The sequence below is a fragment of the Hibiscus syriacus genome, unplaced genomic scaffold (genome assembly GCF_006381635.1).
Source record: "Hibiscus syriacus cultivar Baekdansim isolate YM2019G1 unplaced genomic scaffold, ASM638163v2 tig00112000_pilon, whole genome shotgun sequence".
Lineage (NCBI taxonomy): Eukaryota > Viridiplantae > Streptophyta > Magnoliopsida > Malvales > Malvaceae > Hibiscus > Hibiscus syriacus.
The window spans coordinates 654,551-680,388 of NW_024063235.1; the positions used below are offsets into that span (position 1 = coordinate 654,551).

Sequence of the window (25,838 nt, forward strand, 5' to 3'; positions counted from 1 at the left end):
CAGGCTATGAGTATCTTGCAATCGATTACGGATGACTATAACTTGATCATCGGTGGGAGACGTCACAAGATGGATTCAATACAAACAATGGATTTATCAAAATGGAGTGAATTTCCGGAGTCAGGGGTCATCGGAGACCTTCTTGCATCCACTGATTTACGTAGCAGGGTATCTCTTTATCTAGTTGTGCAACAATAGAATTATGTAGTTTTCAGGAATTTCCAGTGAGCCCTTAAAAACCTTGGATACTGTCCAACAACATACCTGCAATAAAACCATCAAACAATAAATCAATACTTTTCAAGTATAGCATGCAGAAAACAAGCAGTAAATAAGATCCTTCAGGATCCGGATGTCACAAACAACCACATGCCAAGGTGACCAAAAAATAGCCATGCCATCAGAAATAAAAGCATGGATTCTAAGAGAAATGAAGCGTGCTTGAAATAATCTATAAATACTATTTAATAGTTTACAAATACTCGTGAAATTCTATATCTTACATAATGTTACTAGCAATAACAGCCTTATTGTCTTTCCCTTTAGTGAATTCACACAAATTCAGCAAATCACGAATGACCATAACCAAAAACCTGTTTTCCTGTCATTAACACCAAACATTTTAACATATATCAGTACTATGGATGCATGTAAGAGCAGTTAGCAAATCATGCAAGTATATACATATGCAACAAATCACATCGTGCACAATGGCTAACATTTCTTGGTGTAAAGGATACCTGTTCTTCCATCATAGAGCCAGAAATAGATCCTATTGCCCAGCATAATGTGTTCAAATTGTTCCAAGTCCAATCCTCACCACTTAATTGCTTGCTCAATTTCTTTAGCATCTGTGTTACATAGATAATGAAACAAACCAAAATTTAATCATATAATTTAAAATTTTCCATGAACTTCAGAGAAAGAATAATGAATAAAATATAGTTGATGCTTAAGATGCCTAGAGGGGGAAAATACTAAGATCCAAGACTGAACTATAGTGGAAACCTTCAGTCTCCCTAGGTTATCAAAACTAGAGAGCATTCTTCTCTGATGCGCCATGGAATGGGCTGCAGCCCCAAAAAGTATTAAATTTCCTTGTCCAGTAACAATTTCCGCCAACCAGGTCAACCCATTTTACTATTTTAATAAGTAATCAAATACTAAAAGATTTTTTATATTAATATATGTTACAATCAAATTTAAATAAAATAATATTTATTATTAACTATTAATTTGGGCCAGGCCAACATGAATTTGAATATGCCTTATCAAAGGCTTGGCCCGTATGGGCCAGGCTACCCCCATGAGAGGTCTATGTTGTTTAGAGAAAGATAAAGGGAAAGTGAGGACCCCTTTTCATTGTTTTTAGCACAATACACTCCCAACCTCAGGAAAATAATGTCAGAAGCAGTACATAACATCTTTTAAGAGAGCAGAAAATTAATGTCTCATAGCACAATACATGCTTTTCAGTATCCTCATGATCTAGGTGAGACAAATAGATCAAAGTCTCCCTCATAATCTGCAGCATATAGCTCCATCAACAATATAAACCAGGAGAAAACAACTACTACTAAATATATAAGATAATAACCGGAAAAAACTTCTAAACATTAGTTGTCGGTATAATACAGCTTGCCGCATAGTGCTGGGAAGATAAAAGAAAATTTAATTTACGGGCATCTTCAGACAAGATAAATACACCTGCAATATATCTTACTGGGTGAAGCATACAAATAATTTCAAAAAGAACGTGATTAGAACTTTCTTAAGAAGAAACCAAAATCCATTTTTCAATCCAACTGTCCACAATTATTAAGGGGGATAAAAGATTAGGCCTTTCTAAATGGGAATTAGATTTCAGGAAAGTTGGTCATATATATCTTTATCACCTTATACTGAACAAGAACATCATTATCTTTCATCGTCTCTCGAACAATATTGCCATTTTCATCTTCAACTATCAGAACCTCCTCAGGCTTAGCCATACGACAGATCATGAGCATTCTTAACTTCGACATTGTAGCAGCATAAAGTTGGCGTCGTTGCAGAAGTTGGGCACCAAGGCCATCAACCATGCCAGGAAGCATACGCACCTGCTAGACTCAATTCATTGACAAGAAATGTGTGACCCTTCCACAGTAATCTAGAACAGGAAAATTTCGTAGTGGCTCGACATCTATTTACAACAATAATAACAAACTACCATAGTGTATCTAGAATTATACAATTTAATATCAATCTCCATATAATGTAGAAAACATGTGTGTGTGTGTGTGTGTGAGAGAGAGAGAGAGAGAGAGAGATCTTATCTAACAACTCCTCTGTCTAAACATGAAAAGTGGTTCATGTTTTTTTTTTCACACTTTCAAACATATATCATTGCTGGATCTGAGGGCCAAAAGAGGTGTTCCCCTGTTCCTACACCAGTTACGTCCAGTTGGCATATCCTCAGACAGAAACCCAGAGAAGCGGGAAGATGTTAATGAGAAGAAGGCAAAAATAAAAGCTATAAGATGGTACATTAATTATTAGGTTTCATTAGTAGGGAAAGAATAGGCCTGTAAACGAACCGAACGCACACGAACGGAGGTATGTTCATGTTCGTTCATTTAATAAATAAACGAACATAAACGAACACGAACATAAACGAACAAAATTTTTTTTGTTCATGTTCGTTTATTAAGGAATATAACTTGTTCATGTTTGTTCATTTAATAAATAAACGAACATAAACGAACACGAACATAAACGAACACGAACATAAATGAACACGAACATAAACGAACATAAACGTTGGAGACCCTACCTTCCATTGTTTTTTCATGAAAAATAGTCGACAATACAAATCAACCAAATCTACAGTGATAAATAGCGTAAAAGCTGATTAGCATTGATGAAATGTTTAAATATATCAAATATTTTGATCGATCTTTTAAAGATATTAAATGATTCACACGACTTTAATTTAACGCTATAACATTTATCTTAGTGGTCCATGATTACATATGAACACTAGGGTTTGGGAAAAAAAAGGGACTGAATATAGGTGCGAGGTGCCTCACGGGTTAACATATTGGATTTAATCTCCAAATAAAATTGGGTTAATTATGGAGTTGGTTATCAGAATATCAGATTAATTAATATTTTTAAGATACTTACAAATTGGTCACCAAAATTGATTTAAGAAGATTGGGTTAAACATAAATGAATGAACATAAACGAACATTACCGAACGAACATAAACGAACATAACCGAACGAACATAACCAAACGTTCATGAACATAAATGAACGAACGAGACCTATGTTCATGTTCGTTCATTTAATTAAACGAACAAAAAATCTTGTTCATGTTCGTTCATTTAATAAATAAACGCACATAAACGAACTTCCCGCCGCACGGTTCATGAACGGTTCGCTGAACGTTCAGTTCATTTACAGGCCTAGGAAAGAATATTATTATTCTAGGAGAGATCATTTTTATCAGGATTTTTTTTTATAAGAAAGGGAGGTCTCCTTAAAAATCATCTTCATAACCATCAAAATACAAGAGTATCTCAACGGAGGAAAAACAAAATTTTATTAGCAATCAACAAAACCTCAAAGTACAACCGATCCAAAACAAACATAAGAACCTTAACCAGAAACTATCTCCTAAGAAAAGCTACAACAAAACACCACCTTAACCAATTCCTAGCTTTGCTAGGTCATCCGCCTTACAATTCGCACATCTCTGAAATCTCCTAAGAAAACCTACAACAAAACACCACCTTAACCAATTCCTAGCTTTGCTAGGTCATCCGCCTTACAATTCGCACATTATTATCAGGATTTTATTATATTGCAATTTTTAATTTCTTGCTTCCTTAGAATTCTTTCCTTAATCAAGATGACAACTTCCTCCCAATCGAGTCTTGAGGTGGATTCTCCTTTTGACGAAAACATAGCTAGAAGGCGAAACATGCATACGACTTCCCAATGCATTCCTATTTAAACAAGATCCCATTCCCAGGACCATAACAACTTGGCCTCAAAGCTAGGAACAAAAGGTAACTCAATTTCGTGAGAAAATTGGCCGAGTTCAAGGCTGAAATAGGGTCAAATTTCGACAACATTATGTCAATGTTGACTCTCAGCCCAAACTCCGATAAGAGAAAGGGGATTGACAACGGTGATAGAAGGAATTGATCCCAAAAAAGTTTGTTAGATTTAACAGTCAATGCAGGTCAAAAGGGTAATTTAATGAAATTTCTAAGTATAGGAGCTTAATTGGGTGCAAACAAAGAGATTCAGGTACTTGGTTGATTTTTCCCCCAAAAGTTTGAGGGCTTTTGACACCCTTGACCTTAATGAGGGCTTTTGACACCCTTGACCTTAATTTTTTAACTGTCGGATTCAATTCAAATAGATGTGAAGATGCAGAAACATAGGATTTGGTTCAAGCTATGAATCTTGCTCGAACTTTGATACAAAAAAAAAAAAACAGCTAATCAAAATCATTGGCCTTCAAAGTACAATCTGGCATAATCAAGTATCCAACTCGAAAGCAGAAAACCCATCAATTATCAGAAGATTGAATCAAGTAGAGATGCTTGAACTAAGGTCTAAGGGTCTTTGTTATAATTGTGAGTTGTGACCAGCCTTATTTAACGATTATTCTGGTCAGAGGTGGCAGATCAAGATGACCTTAAGCCAGATTCAAAGTAACAAATTGCAAATCATGCAATCTCGAGCTTTGGAACAAACTCTCTTTCCAAGAGGGGAGTAATGTTACGTTAATTATTAGGAAAAGAAAATTATCTTTTTAGGAAAAAGAATATTATTATTTTAGGAAATATCAGGTTTATCACTATCAGTGAGCAGAATATTACTAACTGGATTTTATTATATTGCAATTTTAATTTCTTGCTTTCTTAGAAGCTTTTTCTTAGTAGTAGACTTAATTTAAATTTCTTGCTTTAGAAGTCTTTCCTTAATAGGAGACTTTCCTTAATCAAGTCTGTTATTCCATGTAACCTCTATATAAGAGACCTTTCGATATTGAATAAAAATAAGTATTTAAAACCCAAAATAGAGATCAGGTGACTCTCTCCCAAAGGAGTCTCGAGGTGGATTCTCCCTTTGACCAGTATCATAGCTAGAAGGCGAAAGAAGAAAACAACTTGCCAACGAAGTCCTATTCAAATGAGATCCTACAGGGACCGTAACAAATTTAATGCATATAGAAATTGATAAAACTAGAGTGATAATGGAGATTCAGAGTAATTTTTCTGCATTCCAAATAGCTTGTAGCAAATCCTTCAAGTAGAATAAATAATTCTTATACCTGCAGTCCCATCATTTTGCGGTTACTGCAGGATTATCCATGTTATGTTGTGCATCAAATAGCTCCAAGACAAAGGAGTTCCAATAGTCCAAGCAAACCTATTGAACCAGACGACAGGCAACATCATACATTAGAAACAAAGTTCAGAAAGGTTAAAAAAGGAAACAAGCATATATGAGAAATAATTTACAAATAAAGGCATTCCAGACCCATTAACAGCGCAGAAATATGTTGATATGGTATTCCAGACCCATTAACAGCGCAGAAATATTGTCTTGTGTGGTCTCTAGCACTCGAATATGAAACTGAAAACAAGACTTAGTAACATAAATCACCTAAACCATTAACTGCAACTAGTTGGAGACATTTTAGAGTTTATCAATCCAATACCTTAACAATATAAGAAAAAGAATTCACAAAAATTCATGTATCTGAACAACAATGTTTGTAATTTGGATCATTCTCTGAATCAAAATGCATATAGGAAACCATCACCCAATTAAGGGGTGTTAAATTAGTATCACTCATCAATCATGTTTCACCTTATGATAAAAAGAGCTTTGTTGATTCATTGGCAGCTTACCTTGTAGAATGAAGTGAAGAACAGTGCCAAATTCTGAATGAATGCCTGGGGTAATAATATTAAAAAAATGTTATTATTAGACAAATTCGAAGCATATTAAAATATAAAATAGGAGCCACCTAACATAAAATATACTTGTTCCTCACTGCTTCCATGTGAATAAGCCTCAGGGATGTTTGTAGTCGATGGCAGAATAGTCTAAAAACATAGCAAGAGATACCCACATATATTGACCACAGGAAAAAAATCACAATGAAGAAGAGCAACATCAAATCTAATTAGCCCAAAAAATAAAAAATAGCAAACCAAAAAGAAATGTACGAATCTGGAAAACCAAGCACTAAGTGCAAATCTCAATGAACTTATAAAGAACATGCTGGCACACCTGCAGCTGGACCATGAATATATTGTACATCTTAACATACTGCACATTATAGTAGTCCCCAAAATTTAAGGCGGCAACCTGCAATTGACCATAAATATAAAATAAAGCTCCACCTCTTTAGAATGACAACAATATAGTTTTATTCGTTTAGGAAAACCTTATTTATTAAAATAAACAAATACCTCTGTTAGACATTGGAGGCTGAGATTCCGATAAGATGGAATGGGGAATAGTTTTAGGAGAGTTTCCAGCTATAAGACATGTAAATACAGCATCAGAGGTTAAACAAATGATAGCAACAATAGATGAAAAAAAAACATCAAAACAAATGTTACATGCATAACATATTGACACTTTGACAGCCAAGTCAATTGAAGGACCAAGAATTATTTACCAATGTTGATTCAAAAATATAGCCCAGAGGAATCCCTGAAAGAAATGCATGCAAAGTAGATAGCGTAGCCTGTATAAGCTCTATTCTCATAGAAGCTGATAGTACATATAAGCATATCTCATGAATGAGTTGAAACTCACTTCAGAAAACAAATACCATTGTAAGTAGTGTTTAAGTTAAACTCTAAATATTAACTTATCTCAAAAACTGTCTCCTAATTTGTAGAAAAGATTACTCCTATCTTATCTAGGTCTACAATTCATGTATATAAAAATCTCATATATCCTCTTGTGTAAAATGCAATTATTTTTTGAATAAAAATAATTTCAGAATAAAAAAATCATGTTTTCTAGAGTTGGAAAACTCTGTTTACCAGAGCCGAAAAACTCTGTTTCTACATGGTATCAGACGCAGACGTCGATCCCATCCTTGTTGCCGCCGTCGTTCGTCATCCTTCCAACTAACAGTGTGCCTTCTGTTCACTGTCGTCCTTCCAATTGTGAAATCCTTTGCAGCACTGTCCTCTTTGCAGCACCGCCCCTTCGTAACATCGTCTTCCTTGTTGCGCAACCACAACAGTGCCACTTATGTTGCAGAGCTGCTCTCCTCACCGTACTGCTCTTGTCACGCCGCCAGTCCAGTGCTGCCCTCATCACAACGGCAACCCTTCATGTTCCACTGTTTGATACCTATTCTGCCGCTGTTTGGTACCTGTTATGCCACTGTTGGTAACTGTCCGGCCAACACTGTCTCAATGTCGCACAACCCATTCGATACTCATCCTAGTGTCGATCTCCTCAAATCTCCGACTGTCACTTATAGCAGTGTTCCCTGCTAGTTCGCGACATATCCCAAGCTCTCAATTCCTTGACAGTCATGGTATATCCTTCTTCGTCCAAGTCTTCCTGTACTATTAGTGAAGGTAGTTCTCCTTTTACCTTCTTATCCCCTTCAATAGGGTGTGTCTCTTGAATTGTTGACTCCGGAGCAAGTGATCATATGACGGGTAACTTTAGTTTATTTTCCATATTTCAAAAAAATGGTTTCTCATGTAGTGTTTGTACTGTTGATAACTCCATATCACCGGTTAAGGGCAGTGGCTCAATTCGCATTAATAGCCACATTACTCTGTCTAATGTTCTCTTTGTTCCATGTTTGACTTGCAATATTCTTTCGATTAGCAAATTATCTACCGATTTGGGTTGTACTTCTCATTTTACTCGTGATTATTGTGAATTTCAGGATTGACCTCGGGGATGGTGATTGGCAATGCTAGGCGTCGTGGTGGACTCTACATCCTTGATGCTCCTCCTTATACTCTTGTTCCCAACCACTCACCTGCACCATTTATCTCTTCTTTTGTTTCAGTTTCTCCCATAGATGCGTCTGCCGACATTGTGTTATGGCATTTTAGGTTAGGTCACCCAAGTTTTTCTTATCTCGCAAAATTGTTTCCCAAATTATTTATCAATAAAAATCCCACATCATTTTCTTGTGACATTTTCTCTCTTGCAAAACACGTTCGGAGTTCTTATCCTCCTTCTCTGTCTCGCTCATCTAGACCTTTTTCCTTAATTCATAGCGATATTTGGGGACCTTCACAGGTTACAGGTTTACATGGATTTCGTTAGTTTATTACTTTTATTGACGACCACTCTCGTACCACTTGGACCTTTCTTATGAAGGACAAATCTGATTATTGTACCATCTTCAAACGATTCCACAAAATGGTTGAAACACAATTCCAAAGTTCAATTGGCATCCTTAAATATGATAATGGTGGGGAATACCTCTCTCAGTCATTGGGATCCTTCTTACAGTAAAACAGAATAGTCCACCTCACTTCATGTGTCGACACTCCACAACAAAATGGGGTCGCCGAATATAAAAACACCATCTTCTTGAGGTAACCCGAGCACTCATTTTTTCTTCTAATGTTTCAAAATACCTTTGGGTGAGGCTCTCTTAACAACTACTTTTCTAATCAATCGTTTTCCTAGTAAGATTCTTGCCTTTAAGTGTCCACGGGATATCCTTTCTACTAAATTCCCTCACTTCAAACCTTTTTACCTCTTATGTTTCTCTTCGTGTCTTTGGTTGTACTGCCTTTGTCCATTTTTTTATAGAAATAATAGACCTTATTAAAATCCCCCTCATAGAGGTCCTTTACCCTTAGGCAATAACCATCTAGCGAAAGGATGAAAAAAGTACCTCAAACCATTATTGATAAACCAATTACATAAGACTTAAACAATCCCCTATTACAATTGCTCTCTAAAACACACAAAACAACTAAACAAAACTTACAATCACCCAATCCCTTTATTTGCTAGCTTATCAGCCTCGTAATTACAACACCTAGGTATCAACCTTACAATCATCTCTTTATCTGAAACAATAGACACGATCTCTTTAACTAGATTTGTAAGAAAAATAGAAACCGAAGAAGGAGCTTTAATCCAATCCATTACTGATTTAAAATCACTCTCAATAATCAGCCTACCCTTCAACACCCATTCTGAGGAGAGAAAGATGTCGATGCCTTTCTTTATGGCTTTCAATTCTGCTATAGGAGGAGGGCTACTACCAATATTCTCTGAAAAAGAAATAAGAACATAACCATTCCAATCTCTAAGAATACCCCCTATTCCACATATCATCCCAACACTACTCACAGCCCCATCGACATTCATCTTAAAGAAATGAACTGGAGGAGGACTCCAGCATAGAACATGCTTGTTCTGATCCTTAAATAATTTGCACAATGATTTAGAGTGGTTCGACTTTCTCAACCAAGGTCTACGTCCACTACCTTAGCGATCCGCACTAAGGATTTTCCACAAATTCACTAATTTGTCTTTCTTTTGAGGATAAAAAGTAACCTTACAACTTCCTCAAGAATTATACCCCAAATTCTTGAGCACTCTCTTCTCAAAGAGAAAATTACAAACTTTGCAAACTTATAGAAAAACCTCATAAGGTAAAATGTTTGCACAATTATGGAACAAAGAAAGAACACTAAAAAATGAATACAATTGAGCACAAATTGTGTTATTGAAAGGAAAATGAATATTGAATGGATTTTGGCTTGAATTGCTCAAACTTGATGTTTAAGGCTTTCTCTCTTGTTTGTTTTCTCAATTCTTAATCACCAATGGCTTCAAGACTTGTTTAAATACACCTCATATCAATTCTAGACGTTGGGGATGATCATAGAGTCAATAGAGCCGTTGTAGTGTGAAATCCATTTGAAAAGTCTGCTGAGAGCGTATGGGTATCGATACTCCTTCATAGGGGTATTGATACTACCTGTATAAAATTCAAATATTTCGACCGTTACAAAACTAAAGGCATCGATACCTCTCATGGTATCGGTACCCATTTTGCATTCGATGGTTGTCTCAGAGTCAAAATCACGTAAGTAGTATCGGTACACATAACCATGGTATCGGTACTACTATATAAGGGTATTGATACCTTGTAGGGTATCGATACCTTTTTTGTATTTTATGTTTGGGGGTATCGATACCGTCCAAGGAGGTATCAGTACTACCCTTCTTAAAACTCAATTTTGACTCAATTATGGTTCAAAATACTTTATAAAATTTGTTCCAAAAATAGTTTAAGAGTGAAATCACAATTTTTCATTTAAGTAAGGAGTAAAAATGATATTTGAAAACTTAGAGTAATATTTATAATATTCGAATAATTAAATTGAATATAATATTTAAAATTGAATATAAAATCTTAAAATTCAATAGTCCTTTATTTGTTATATCGAAACATCAAAATGTTTTCAACAAAATTACTGAAATCCTTAAATGGTCTAAAACAATCACCTCGAGCTTGGTTTGATAGATTCACGAAGGTAATGTTACAAGACAACTACAAACAGTGTCAATCCGATCACACTCTGTTTATAAAAACTGCTCCTGATAATAAGAAATCAATCTTGATTGTCTACGTTGATGATATCATTATCACGGGTGATGACTTGGTAGAAATTGAGAAGTTGAAGACATTACTAGCAAAAGAGTTTGAAATCAAAGATTTGGGAACTCTGAGATATTTCCTAGACATGGAGGTAGCGAGATCACGAGAAAGAATTGTCATAGATCAAAGAAAGTATATTCTAGACTTACTTTCTGAAACTGGAATGACTAATTGTAAGCCCTCGGAAACTCCTATGGAAGTTAACTTGAAATTGAGTAAAGATGGAAACCCGGTAAACAAGGAACATTATCAAAGGCTAGTTGGCCAACTCATTTATCTATCTCTAACTAGACCTGACATTGTTTTTCCTGTTAGCATTGTTAGTCAATACATGAATGATCCAAGAGAAGAATATTTGGAGGCTGTTAATAGAATCTTAAGATATCTAAAGATGACACCAGGACATGGGTTGATTTTAATAAAACATAAAGACAAAATAGTTAAAATCTTCTCAGATTCAAGCTGGGCTAGAGAACTAACAGATAGAAGGTCAACCACGGGATATTGCTTATTTGTGTAGGGAAACCTAGTGACATAGAGAAGCAAGAAACAATTAGTAGTCTCCAGAAGCAGTGCAAAAGCAGAATATATGGCGATAGCACTCGAAATGTGTGAAGGAATTTGGCTACAAAGACTCTTAATTGAACTAGAGATGTGCGACAACAACAATTTTGAACTTCAGAGTGACAGTAAATTTGCGATAAGCATTGCAAAGAATCTGGTGCACCATGACAGAACAAAACATGTGGAGATCGATAGACACTTTATTGTTGAAAAAGTAAATGGCAGAACTATGAAACTAAACTACGTCCCTTCACAAAACCAACTAGCAGATGTATTGACCAAGGCAATTCCAAGGATTACCTTTGACGAAATTACATCCAAGCTAGGTCTTCACAATATTTACTCCCCAGCTTGAGGGGGAGTGTAAGTAGTGTTTAAGTTAAACTCTAAATCCTAACTTATCTAAAAAACTATCTCCTAATTTGTAGAAAAGATTACTCCTATCTTATCTAGGTCTCTAATTCATGTATATAAAAATCCCATGTAACCTCTTATGTAAAATTTATTTATTCTTTGAATAAAAATAATTTCATAATAAAAAAACCCTGGAAAACTCTGTTTACCAAAGCCGAAAAACTCTGTTTCTACAACCACATTCAGCAAGATGAATTGTACAAAAACATACAACATGTTCGGAAGAATAAAATTACCATTGATAATATCTTATATTGCTTAATACAGATTATCAAGGAGAATACAAGAAATAACAGTAGAATGGTAAGAAGAGACCTTCAACTCTTTTTTTTTTATTTTTCTTCTTTTTTTAACCAATAATAAATTTCATTCATTAGATTACAATTCATTTAACAATTTTTTACATGTAATTAATAAATTAACAGGATATACATAGCTTAAAGGGGAAGGATAAACTTGATATTTAGGAAGCTCGATGTTGTTTTAGCGTTGTTCCTTTTTAGACTAGTTCTTTAATTACAGTTTAAACTATTTTCAATAAATGTTACCAAGTTATGCCCAAGCCGTGAGTTCATAATGCCAAAACATGTCATATCCTCAAATATCAGGTGGCACATATCCAAGGGAAGAAAGATGTGCTAGAAATGTAATCAGAAATATCTTTTAGAAAAAACTTATTTACATATGACTATTCAATCCAAATATAGAAAATTTATACAACAGGAACAAATGACTCAGAGATATCTAACATATGATGATATATAATAGCACAGAATGACAACATCTATCAATTAGAAACTAAACCATAAAAGGAAATCCCAAAATTGGCATCCATAGAAGTATGACCCTGATACCTCAGAATAAGAACAATAGTTTCATCTGTTGAGAGATTGTTTCAGCTCTTTGATTTTTAGTTGGGTCATTTCACCTCTCGAGAAATCAAAAACTTCTTCGTTTAAAAGCTAACAACATCAAAAGCTTATGTTAAGATCAGATTCTGTGACCAGCACTACTAAGAAATACTAATACAAAACTTACTTTCAATATTGCCATGTAATTTTCTCATATTGTTTCATAGTTTTCGCAGCAGCAACAATATCAAGAATGAAGCTTTTCCATCTAGCAGGCCAATCATGCTTTAAGTTATGCACATCCAACAAGCATATAATGTTGTAGACAACAATTTCATATGATAAAATTATTGTAACCTTTATCTTTTCTGATTTTGGACTACTTAGTAATTCTTGTGAAACCTTCAAAGAAGAAATTCGTTGAGGCTCACCATTAGGTCAACCATCAATTATATCAAAACAATACTTTTGATCTTATAACTAGCAAGCGTTGTCATTGATAAATATAAATAAATAACAAAAAGGGCAGACAGATGAACATCCCGCTACAGGCCTCGTAATTTGTCACAAACTCAATTAACTCCAAAGACATCATGTCCTCTTTTAAGAAAAGCATTTTTGCAAATATAAGTTATACCTGAACCAATATGATATTAAGCTTGTTGACATAAAACATTTCTGCATGAATGGAGGCGTCATTGCTTGACAACTAGCAGAGGAAAAAAGAAATAAGAATGATAATACAAAGAGGAGAAAGGAATAAAATGAGATGAAGGTGCAATATTTTTAGATTCACCTAAACAATGACTTCAGAAATGTAATTTTTCATTCCATCTCGCTGCTCAACAGGCAATGCATTCCACCGATACTTGATAACACCTTCAGGAACCTGCAGACAAGCACAAGAAAAGCTCCTCAAAATCATCAGATTAAATGGAGGACTTCACATTCTAGTACTAATTTGCAAAGCTCTAGCCATTTATTATAAAAAGTTCACAAACTATCAATCAACTAACCAGCTACAAGAGCAAGACCAAATTATAGGTACAAGCACCACACACAACATAAAAATGTCAACTAGAGCTCCCTCAGTCTAGTTTGGTGTAGTTGATCTTATTGACATATAGAAAATAGTCATTTTGACCGACATGTAAGGTAAAGAACTTGGTATTCAGGCTCTTTGTCTGTTGCAGTATGTACATAACTTGAAGCAATATGTCAAGATTATTTTGCAGATTTCGTAAGATCCGATCTGCTTGTGCTCTCTGTGATGTTATGCATAATCAAGAAAAAATAGAAAATCAAATAATGAAAAAACCAAGCCAAAACATAACAATAGGCCAATGAAACATGTCATACACAAAATAATACATAGAGATACATTAAATTATGGAACTATGATAGTTGTGGTAACTATCTCATAAATAAATCACTTTAACAGTAGTGCAAATAACATTACACACAGAGAGAGAATGAGTGTGCTAGGAAGAGAGATAATTAGAGAAAATTTGGAAAAATTCATTTCTTCTGTGGAGGAATAGACTGTGTTCATTGATAATCTTGGTCTCTAGACGTGTGTTAAGGGATTTTTTAGTCCTTATGGTCAGATTCTGAGAATTTTTATTCCATGATTTTTAGATAAATCTAATTATAAGTCCTCGACGTTTTCTTTTTTTCAATTTGATGAGGAGGAAAGTAGGAAGAAAACAATCCAGTTTGTGAATGGGAAGTGGTTTAATGGGAAGAGAGTTTCTGTTGGGGCTGCTATGTATCAGAAAGATAAGAGGATAGAAGAGGATATGGGGAAGAGAATGGTGGAGATCAAGTCAGAGGGAAGGGATATTTCAAATACTGGAAGGAAGTTTGAGTCGGGTAGAGGTATGAGAGACGGTATATCATATAAGGATGTAATAAATTCTGAATGTAACTTAGAGGGTGTTAAGAAGAATACTCCTGCTGTGAGGAACATTTGGGAGATGCATATTCCATCAGACAACTCAAAATGGGTGAAGAGATCATTAACAGGGATAATGAAACCTTCTTTTGATCTCGTTTCGTTAATGAAAGCTTTGGAGATGGAGGGGGTAGAAGTTCATATTGTAAGATGGGGTTACGTATGGAATACATGTATCATTATATTCAATTCAGTTGAGGAGTTCTCTCACGTATGGATGAATAAGAAGAAAGAGTTGCTCTTGTGCTTAGACTGGTTGGCACCAGTATTGAACAAGGATGGAGTTCCGATGGCTCTTTGTCAAATAGAGTTGTATGGATTGCCTTTGTTATGTTGGAATGAGTCATTCGTGAAAAAACTTTCTGGGAGGTGGGGTGATTTTATTTGTTTTAAGGAGGAATCAGTGACCAGATCGGACCTGTCGTCGGTGAAAGTTTTGCTCAGGGTGGAAAGTCCTTATGATGTCCCTGAGACGGTTACGATTAGTTCTTATGGAAGATCCTTCAAAGTTAAGATTTCGATGGGATCTGTTTTGAAAAAATCAGAAGAAGCAGGGAGGAAGATGGTGGAGAAAATTTCAAAAAAATGTAACAGTGGTTATGTCTTGTCTAGGGAAGGGGTTGGGAGTTGTCCTTCTTTGGAAACAGATGAGGATGAGTTCTCAGACGATGGTACATTCAAAGTCATATATTGGCTGAATAATAGGCAGAACAATAGTGTGAATGGAGTTTGTGGGGGATAAGTCCCATCAGGTAAGTCAACAGTAGAAAATTTAAATTGTAGGCTGTCAGGTTTCTTGGAGAATAGGACTAACCAGATAGGAAGTCATGTGGGCATGGGATTGAGGGGTTCAAATGATCAGGTTGACTTTGGTCAGTCAGAGGATAATGAGGTAGTTGGTTCTCTAATTAAGAATCTGATTCCTAATGGGCCTGCTTACAATATAAAATGGGTTGGGAAAAGGTTTATTCTACAACCCAATCCCTGTTCTGAAAATTCCTTGAATATTGTTGACGAGGGAGAGGCTGGGGTGATTAAGGAGAATATGCAGGGGGAGATGGAAGTGGTTCTAAGTGAACAGGGTGTCAAAGTGGAGATAGTTCAGTCTACTGGCCAGAGAAGTCTGGATAGAGATCATGTATGTAGCTTTCAGACCCATAAGTATGCAGAAAGGGATATAAGATCAGATGATCAAGTGGATGGACTAAAGAAGTTGAAGAAGGTTATAAAGGATAAACAATGCAGTCAAAATGAGGGAAGTGTATCAATTCCAATTTTAAGGATCAAGAATTATGAGAATCACGAGGGAAGTACTCAAAACTGATGAGGGTGGGTTAAATTTTAGCAAAGAAGGATCACCCAGTTCCAGTTATCAATCATGTGACGTGTAGTTCTTAACCAAAAATAATTAAGAATAAGAGGATACTCCCTACCAAAAAGAAGATGAATCAGAGGATATTGAGAATAGTTCCTCATCGCTCAGGGAGTATGTGCTCAGATAGTGAAGTGGCTATCAGTTTTTATAATAGAGTCTATAGAAGGGTTGTTAGAAGAATGGTCAGGGATTTGGTGGATCAAGATAGGGAGTCATCTCAGTCTTCTCAACCTTCAGTTAAAGCTAGGAACGAAGCTGCTGCAACTAGAGAGATCTATGATTTATTGGAAATTACTTTTAAAGAGGGTCATCATCTATTAGAGGAAGAGATATTTAAGATGGAGATGAAGGGGTCTTCACGGGGAGTATGATTATTTTTTGTTTGTGTTGGTATGTATGACAATTATTTCTAATGTCAAAGATTAAAATAATAACATGGAATGTTAGGGGTCTAGGAAGAAGAGAAAAAACCAGAGCAGTGGCCAGACTTATTAATAGAGATAAGCCGATTATTCTTTTACTACAGGAGACAAAGCTGAATGTTTTCCATTCAGGTCTATGGAGGAAGTTAGGGGGTAATCTTTTGAAAGGTGGTAGCTTTAATCATGCCGAGGGCTCAGCTGGTGGACAATTATTTATGTGGGATGAAAACATTTTTGAGGTCACAGCAGAACATATCCAGAACAGATTCATGGCGTTGTCAGAGAAGTTCAAGTTGCTTAATTTTGAGTGTGTTATCATAAATGTATACGGTCCATCACTAGAGGCGGATAAAGAAAAGTTTTTTAGGGAATTGTTGTGCTTTGTTCAAGGTCTAAATTAGCCAGTTTGCATAGGGGGAGATTTTAATGCGTATTTAGATACCGAGGAGAAATGTGGAGTATCTCAAAATTAACATTGCACGGATTTGTTTAGATCCTTTGTACAACACACTAATCTTATGAATCTTCAGTTAGTTAGAGGAAGATTTACTTGGTGCAACAATAGAGATTCTCCCACTTGGGTAAGACTTGACAGGTTTATAATTAGCAGTTATTTCCTTAACAAATTTCCAAAAGTGATATAGAAAATGCTACCCAAATCCCTCTTGGATCACAATCTGGTAGTGTTAGTAGAAGAATGCAATAATTGGGGACCGAAGCCTTTTAGATTTTACAATTACCTGTTAGTGGAAGACGGGTTTGCTGGATTGGTTAAAAAGATTTTGTCTAACCCTATGATGGACAATGGTAGAATGGGTATGTTTTCTTTACTTCGAGGACCAAAACAACAGATCAAGAAGTGGCATAATAGGAATTTAAGTGGGATATCTGAAGGGATTTCATAATTAGAAGGTAAGATAAATGGTTTGGAACTGAAGTTACAAAACAGTGGAATTTCAATGCAAGAAAGGGATATACTGATAATGTCTAGAAACAAATTGTGGAAGCTGCAGAGAAGAGAATAGAGTATTTGGCTACAGAGATCAAGATTGAAATGGAGCAAGGATGGGGATAGGAACACGAGGTTTTTCACTTAACAACAATGAATAGAAACAGACTAAATTCTATTTCGTCATTGAAAGTTGCTGATGAAGAATGTTCAGACACGGATCAGTTGAATGCCTTTGTTTATGATTATTTTAAGAAGAATTACAATTCTAAAGCTACGTTAGAGGTGGAAGAAATAAATTTCAAATTCATGAAATTAACAGAGGAGCAGAAGAATGGTCTGGAGGTCAAATTTTTAGAACAAGAAGTGTGGGAAGCAGTTTTTCACTCGGACAGTGCCAAAGCCCCGGGTCTAGATGGTTTCACGATGGGCTTTTTTAAGAAATTCTGGCATTTCTTGAAGGATCATCTTATGAAGTTTGTGAATGATTTTCATAGAGGAAGGAGTTGGGAGAGGGTCAATCATACTTTTATTACATTGATTCCAAAGAAACTTAATCCAGAAGGTATTGAAGATTATAAACCAATTAGCCTAGTTGGTACCTTATACAAAATTATTTCCAGAATCTTATCGAAAAGGCTGGTTTCAATTATTAAAGATCTTATTAACCCCTCGCAGTTTACATTTATCCCTGGTAGGCAGCTGCTTGATTGTGCTTTTATGGCCAATGAATCCATAGACTTTTGGAGGAAAAAAGGAAGGAAAGGAGTTGTCTTCAAGATTGATTTTCGTAGAGCTTATGACTTAGTCGAATGGCCAATTATTTTGAGATTATTGAAAATCATGGGGTTTGGGGAGATATGGATTTCTTGGATTCGGTAATGTATTTCTTCTGCTTCAATTTCAGTTCTCGTTAATGGTTCTCCAACAGCAGAATTTCATATGGGCAAGGGGTTGAGGCAAGGCTGTAGTTTGTCCCCTTTGTTGTTTAACATAGTTGGGGAACTCTTGATTTTAATGTTGTGTAAGACTGCGAATCTAGGTCTTTTTGAAGGGTTTAGTATCGGTAATGAGGATAATCCATTTAATTTGACTCATTTACAGTTTGCAGATGATCTTATTTTATTCTGCAGAGATTCTTCAACTCAAATTCTCAATATAAAGAGAGTTTTGAGGGTGTTTAGTCTAATTTCAGGGCTTCACCTTAATTTATCTAAGAGTAAATTATTTGGATTTAATTTGGAAGAAGACATTGTGAAAGATTGGGCATCCGAAGCAGGTTGTGGGGTGGGTTCTTTTCCTATGACTTATCTTGGTTTACCAATAGGTACAATAAAAAATTCAGAAGTATTGTGGGAGCCAGTTCTGCAGAAAGTGTACAACAGGCTAGCAGGTTGGAAAGTTTCCTCTTTATCGATGGCTAGGAGGGTGGTGTTGGTGAAATCGGTGATGTCCTCTTTACCTATTTTATACCTTTCTATCTTTAAATTACCGTTGAAGGTAAATCAGAAACTAAACTCTATAATGGCTAGATTTCTTTGGGGGTGAAGGACAAGCCAAGAAACGGATCCATTGGATAAATTGGAATATGGTGTGTCAACCTTATGACGAGGATGGCTTGGGAATCTTGGACCTGAGATTGGTTAACAGAGTATTGCTAGGGAAATGGGTCTAGAAGTATGCAAACGAGAAAGAATCTCAGTGGAAAAAATTATTGTGTTGCAAGCTTAATGTCAATAATTTATCCTTATCCATATGCAATGCCGTTTCTCATATAGACTCATGGATATGGAGAAGTATTTTGAATAATTATGAGAAAGAGGATCAGATAGGGGAGTGTTTGAGGTCCAATTCGAAGATTCAAGTGGGGAATGGTAGATCAATTGAATTTTGGAATGATGTTTGGGTCAATGGCTCTTCCTTAAAGAGTCAGTTCCCTAGGATATTCGCTCTATCGAACAATAAAAAAGGAAAAGTGGCAGATTTTGGGTGCTTTGAAAATAATGGTTGGGTTTGGAATATTCAGTTAAGGAGGAACTTATGTGACTGGGAATTGGATTAGTGGATGTCATTAATGCTTTTGATTAATAATATTCGCCTGTCTGAATCATTAGATGATTTCCTTGGGTGGTCGGGGAATGGTGATGGTTTGTTCTCAGTTAAGTCATGCAGAATGGATCTTTCAAGAAGAAATGGAGATACTTTTCAGTGAAAGAAGTGGGTTTGGTATGGTTTGGTACCTCCTAGAGTGGAAACTTTCCTATGGCAGATTTCTACAGTTTAGTATCAATTCAACTACTTTGTTCTTGGTCTTATATTAGGGAGTACTCTACCATCTGGAAGTTTATCCCTAGAGTAGTTTTTTGGTCACTATGGAAAGCGAGGAATTTGATGGTATTTGAAAACTGGAATTTTGATAGCTCATCTTTGTTCTTTATAACCAGATTTAGGCTGGCTAAATGGTTTTTAGCTAAATTCCCTCTTGCTAATATTCAGGCTGATTTATTAATAGGGGATCCATCGCTTGCGGACAGAATCCATACTAAGCTATCTAAGAAGAAGAAGGTTATTTGTTGGTCTCTGCCCCCTCATAATTTCTTTAAATTCAATGTTGATGGGGCGGTGAGAGGGGATGGACTGCAGGGAGGAATTGGAGGAGTTTTGAAAGATTCCAACTGTTATATTTTAACCTCTTTCTCTATGGCTGTGGGACCTGGTCCTCCTATGTTTGCTGAATTAAAAGCTATTAAGCATGGAATTGATGTATTTCTTTCATCGGAGTGGGCAATGAAGGGAAGACTTATCCTTGAGAGTGATTGTAGGAAAGCAGTGGATTGGATCTTGATACCTATTTATGCCCTAACGTTTTTTAGTTCTTTGGTTGAGGAAATTGGGGCCTATGTATCTGCTAGGGGTATTATTATTAATTGGATTCCAAGGAGTTATAATTGGGAAGCAGACAAGCTAGCAAAAGAGGGGATTGGTTGAGGTGTTGTGTTCTGTTGTTGTAGTGTTATGTATTTTATCTAGGGATGTTTATTATGTAAGTTGTATCTTATGTAATTATGGGTTATTAATAAAAAGAGGCACTCTTTTCCTCCTTTCGCTAGTTGCCTCTTTCACAAGAGCCAACTAAGAGGGAGGTTTTTAATGAGGTCTCCTATTCCTATAAAAAAACAGTATTGCAATAAAAAATTATGATAATGCTCAATTAACAGGGTGGAATTAGATGTATCACTGAAAATGTAAATGATATACTAGACCTCAAATATTTCCTTTAGGCAAGGCTAAGAGTTCTTTTTTTTCTTTCGAGAGGATATAGAGTAGAGACCAAGACAAAACATAACTATAGGCCAAAGAAACACGTCATATTAAAAAAATTCTCGAAATATGACAGATGTAGTAACTATATGATAATCAGTTTTAACAGTAGTGCAACCAAAAAATAAACTAATGCTCAACAAACAAGGTGGAATCAGAAGTATCACTGAAATGAAATGAGATGCCAGACTTGGGATTTTTCTTTTAGGCTAGGCTTAGAGCTCCTTTTTTTTTCTTTTGAGAGGGTAGAGAATAGAGTTCGAAGTTGTTAATGTTTCAGGAAACATTAATATTCAAAGGTCTTTGCTTGCTCCTAAAATAAGGGTACCATATTAAAAACCTAAATCCAAAAGTAGGTTTAACTATTGAGTTTAACTTCAGAAAGATTGTCAAAGATATACACAAAATAACTTTTAACTCCAGAAAAAGATTTAAATTGCCACTTGCCTGTTTTAAGTAGAAAGTTTATAGGCCAACACTAGACAAAATTTGCTTATTCCTGGATTTATCAAGGTCAACAACCTACAGATTTCAGGTCATAGACATCCATTTCCTTCTACAATTCTCAGGCTTGAACAACCAAACTAAACATATCTAACAACAGAAATACCAAAGCAGAATAAAACAGATGCATAAACCTTATCAGCTCAGCTCATTAGATTAATAGAAGAAAAGAGAATATAAATTATATGTTAATAGAGAATCAAATGAACAAAATGAAATTCACCATTCTTTTTTTTCCATTTAAGGTGGCAAACTCTCTCTTGTTGCTTAGTCCCGGTAAAATTAAATGAGTTATCTGGGAATTTAATGTGCATATTAATCAATCAATTAACAATAAACAAAGCAATATTTGGTTTCATTTCTCTCCAAATCTATTTACACTCGGAGATTTTAAAAACTTGGTCAGGGCAACAGAAATATAAGGGACAAATCACCCTTTTCTTTTTACGTCTATGGTAATTATTCTATTTCAATATAAAGCCTATCAATGGAGAAGGACCAAAACCCAAGATTTAAACTCCAAACACGTCCTGAAGCTAGAAACTATTTCAGCTAAAAAACTTCAACCTTTATTTTTCAAATAGATGGAAAGATATTTTACAAGTTATCTTAATTAAAATTTTATACATTTTAATATGATACATAATTGAGGGATTGAGTCCCACTGAGGACAATTCATAACGGAGGTCTTTCACGGAAGCTGCTCTCAACCTGGCGTCGGGGGCAGCCTACTACCCTACCTTCCCCTTATCCCATATCTATGGGAATAGGGTCAGCTAATAATATGATACATAATTGAGTAAAAAGATTTACTCCGACAAATATATGGCACTTCCCAAAAAGAAAAGGTTCTTTCGCTCAAGTCTTAATTAGGTCTAACCCCCCTCTTTCCTCCAACCTCCGAAAACCGCAATAAACTTCAATTTCACACATTATACGGCAAACATGAAGGAAATTTAAAGCCATAATGTAAAAAGAACAAACCACATTTCTCAACACCTGGTAATTCAAAAAGAAAAAGAAAAAGAAAATCTATCATGCACCCCAACATCTCCTAAACTCATCTCCACTTTGAAGGAAATGATCAGTTAAATTAAACCTTATCAAACCAAAATCTCCCACACTCTTCCCTACTTTCTTGGAACGAAACATCCAACGAAACACATCCACTCGCCCATTCCCACTCAAGAGTGAAGTAATGAAAACAGAAAACAGAAAAAAGAAAATATAGAGAGCATATTTTTTAAAAGGAAAATAAAGGACCGAACCTCTTCTTTAGATCCGGTGCAATAAAAGGCTGCGACGGTAGCGTCAAGTAACGAGACATCAATCGGCTGACTCAAATCTTTAAGTCTCTCAGCCGCCATATTTTAAAAAAAGGGTAAAGTATAGTAATGGTCATTGTACTTTTCTAAAGCTTTCATTTAGGTCCCCTAACTTTTAAAACTTATAATACAGTCCCCTAACATTTAGTCTGTTTGCAATACAACCCCCAACATTTAGTCCATTTGCAATATGGTCCCCGACGTAATCGTCCGTTTGACGTCATTACACTGCCGTTAGTACGTTTGCAATGGTCTCTAAACTTTTCAGGCGCTTGCATTTAGGTCCCCTAACTTTTAAAACTTGCAACACAATCCTCAATTTGTAGGCATGTAAATGAACTGAACGTTCAACGAACCATTCATGAACCGTGCGACGGGAAGTTCGTTTATGTTCATTTATTTATTAAATGAACGAACATGAATAAATGGCTCGTTCGTTCATTTACGTTCGTGAACGTTCGATTATATGTTCGTTTATGTTCGTTCATTTATGTTTGTTCATTTATGTTCGATTAGAGGGCAAGTTGAATATGTTACGAAGATTATTGAAGTTGTTTGGATTTCAAGAAGATTGTTTTGTTGAACAAATTAACTTTAAGACTTTATTTTGTTCATATAGCTTATTTATGATTTATGTACTTTTTGTCGTATTCGAACAAATTAACTCTAAAGTTACAGGTTATATTAATGATTTTTAAAATGTTATTCTTGTTGTTTACTTTTTTTACATTCGTTTGTTGTGTTCGAATAAGTTTTTTGTTTGTTTGTGTTGTTCGTTTATTGTGTTTGTTTATGTTCGTTCGTTCATGTTCGTTTATGTTCATTTATTATTTAAATTAATGAACATGAACAAGCTATATTCCTTAATGAACGAACACGAACAAAAAAAAATTTGTTCGTTTATGTTCGTGTTCGTTTATTTTAAATGAACGAACATGAATATACATCCGCTCATGTGCGTTCAGTTTGTTTACATGCCTATCAATTTTATTCTAAACCCCAAATTCCTTTTCGATCTCAAATTTCCTTTTTCTTTTTTCTCTTCTCATTTCCAGCGTAACTTTTCAGTCGGGGATGCATGGGAAATTTTGAATTATGTGGAGGTGTAGACTTGAATAATTGTCCATTGAGAGAAGACCCAACCAAGGGACTATCAGGACCATCAACGATTCAAGGTGTAATGTTAGATACATGTCATCTCAGGTGAAGCATAGATGTTCGATGAAATGCTTGTGAGAAAAAAATGGGGTTAAAATTGCAGAGTTGACAAATACTACTAAGATGAACTAAGTATCGTTGTTGAAAGTCGCCAACAAAACTGAAATTATTTTGTATAAATGACATATAATAATTTATTTGTTTAATCCTTGCGGTTAAATATTTTCCAACAAATGATCAAATATAATGAAATCTCAAACAACGCATTCACCTCTCATACTCTTTCGCTCACATGCTTTCTCGTTTGGTTTTTGTTCTTCAATTTTCCCCCATATAAAATTGTAAACTCAAGCAGTTCTCTGTCTTTCAGCTTTTTATTTACAAGGAAAATATGGAGGAAGAATTGCTGGAACGCAACACCGATTGCGTTTATTTCTTAGCCTCTCCCCTCACTTGCAAGAAGGTATTTATTTTCTCTTTTGGGCTATCCGGAAGTAAGCTTTTCCTCTTTCGCACTTTCCCATTTTCAGCTCACATTGTATGTTTTTTGTTGAATTTTTTATGTTTTTGGAACTGCATGTTAATGATATGGATATTCAGTGTTAGTTTTGAACCAAAACCAACTAATTTTCTTTCTTTCTTCTTAATCAAAACTTGTAGTACTCCTTATGAAATATATTCAATATATCAGAAAAGAAGTGAAATAGGGTCCTAGGCTATTTTTTTTATTTTCTTGTTTTTTTTTTCTTTAAATCAGGGAATTGGTTGTGAGTAACGACATAGTGAAATCGCCAAGCTCAATCCGAGAGACTGTTGGTACTAGTTTATTGGGAATCGTATTGATCTAACCTATGGTTTTTGGCGTCATTTGAGCTCGTATTCTTTTTAATAAGTTAATGTTGATTATGTGACTGATATATCATGAACGAATTGGATTTTTTTACATGTTTTGGAAATTTTACAGTTGAATTGTATTGAATTATAGCTTTAGAAGACAATTCTACATGCACTCAACTCAAAAGGCATCATGACAGGGTAGTATATTGGGAGCAGCTACTTGACCCTGTCATGATGCCTTTCGAGTTGCGAAAGAGACTAAGAGGTGAATGCGCTGTTTGGAATTTATTATATTTGATCATCTGATGGAAAATATTTAACCACAAGGATTAAACGAATAAATTATTATATGCCATTTATACAAAATAATTTCAGCTTTGTTATGACTTTCAACAATGATACTTAGTTCATCTTAGTAGTATTTGTCAAATCTGCATTTCTAATCCCATTTTTTCTCACAAGTATTTCATCGAACATCTATGCTTCACCTGAGATGACATGTATCTAACATTACACCTTGAATCGTTGATGGTCCCGATAGTCCCTTGGTCGAGTCTTCTCTCAATGGACCCTTATTCAAGTCAACACCTCCACATAATTCAAAGTTAGATTAGAATTTTTCATGCACCCCCGACTGAAAAGTTACGCTAAAAATGAGAAGATAGAAGCGAAAAAGGAAATTCGACATCGAAAATGAATTTGGGGTTTAGTATAAAATTAAAGATTATGTTGCAAGTTTTAAAAGTTGGGGACCTAAATGCAAACGCCTGAAAAGTTCAGTGACCATATTGCAAACATACTAACGGCAGTGTAACGACGTCAAACGGCCGTTACATCGGGGACCATATTGCAAATGGCCGGTTATGTCGGGGACCATATTACAAACAGACTAATGTTGGAGGATTGTATTGTAATTTTAAAAGTTGGGGGATCTAAATGAAAGCTTTAAAAAAATTCAGTAACCATTACTATATTTTACCCTAAAATGAACTCCCCTATCTCACTTGCCCTCTACTCCCACGAAATAAACCCCGACATTACAATCTCATCCTCTAAAAATGTTATTACACAAAAACCCTAGAAACTGTACGGACCAAACACGAGGAGGAAAGGACTAGAAACAAAGAACAAAGTAATAGTTCTATAAAAAAATGGAAATGATATATATATATATATATATATATATATATATATAGGGATTATCTCCGGAAAGGCGGGCTAATATACGGCGTTACCGGATACATTATAATATATTTACAATATTCGGTTTAGCGCTACTGGAAATGTTGAGTAATAATAATGTAGTAGGTCTAAATCATGAAGAAATATTAAAAATTTGGCAACCGGTAAACTTAGCTTGTTGGTTTGTATCGATACAAATGAAAAATGGATCGCTCCATAGCAATATTACAGGTACAAATATGACAAAACCGATCCCAAAATGACAACCGGTAAAATGCTACTGGATATATTGAAAG

At 35.3% G+C, this 25,838-nt stretch overlaps 1 pseudogene; it reads right to left on the bottom strand.

Annotated features, from left to right (window-relative positions):
• Positions 1 to 200: 200 nt before the first annotated feature.
• Positions 201 to 25,390, bottom strand: LOC120174038 (annotated as a pseudogene).
• Positions 25,391 to 25,838: the final 448 nt, after the last annotated feature.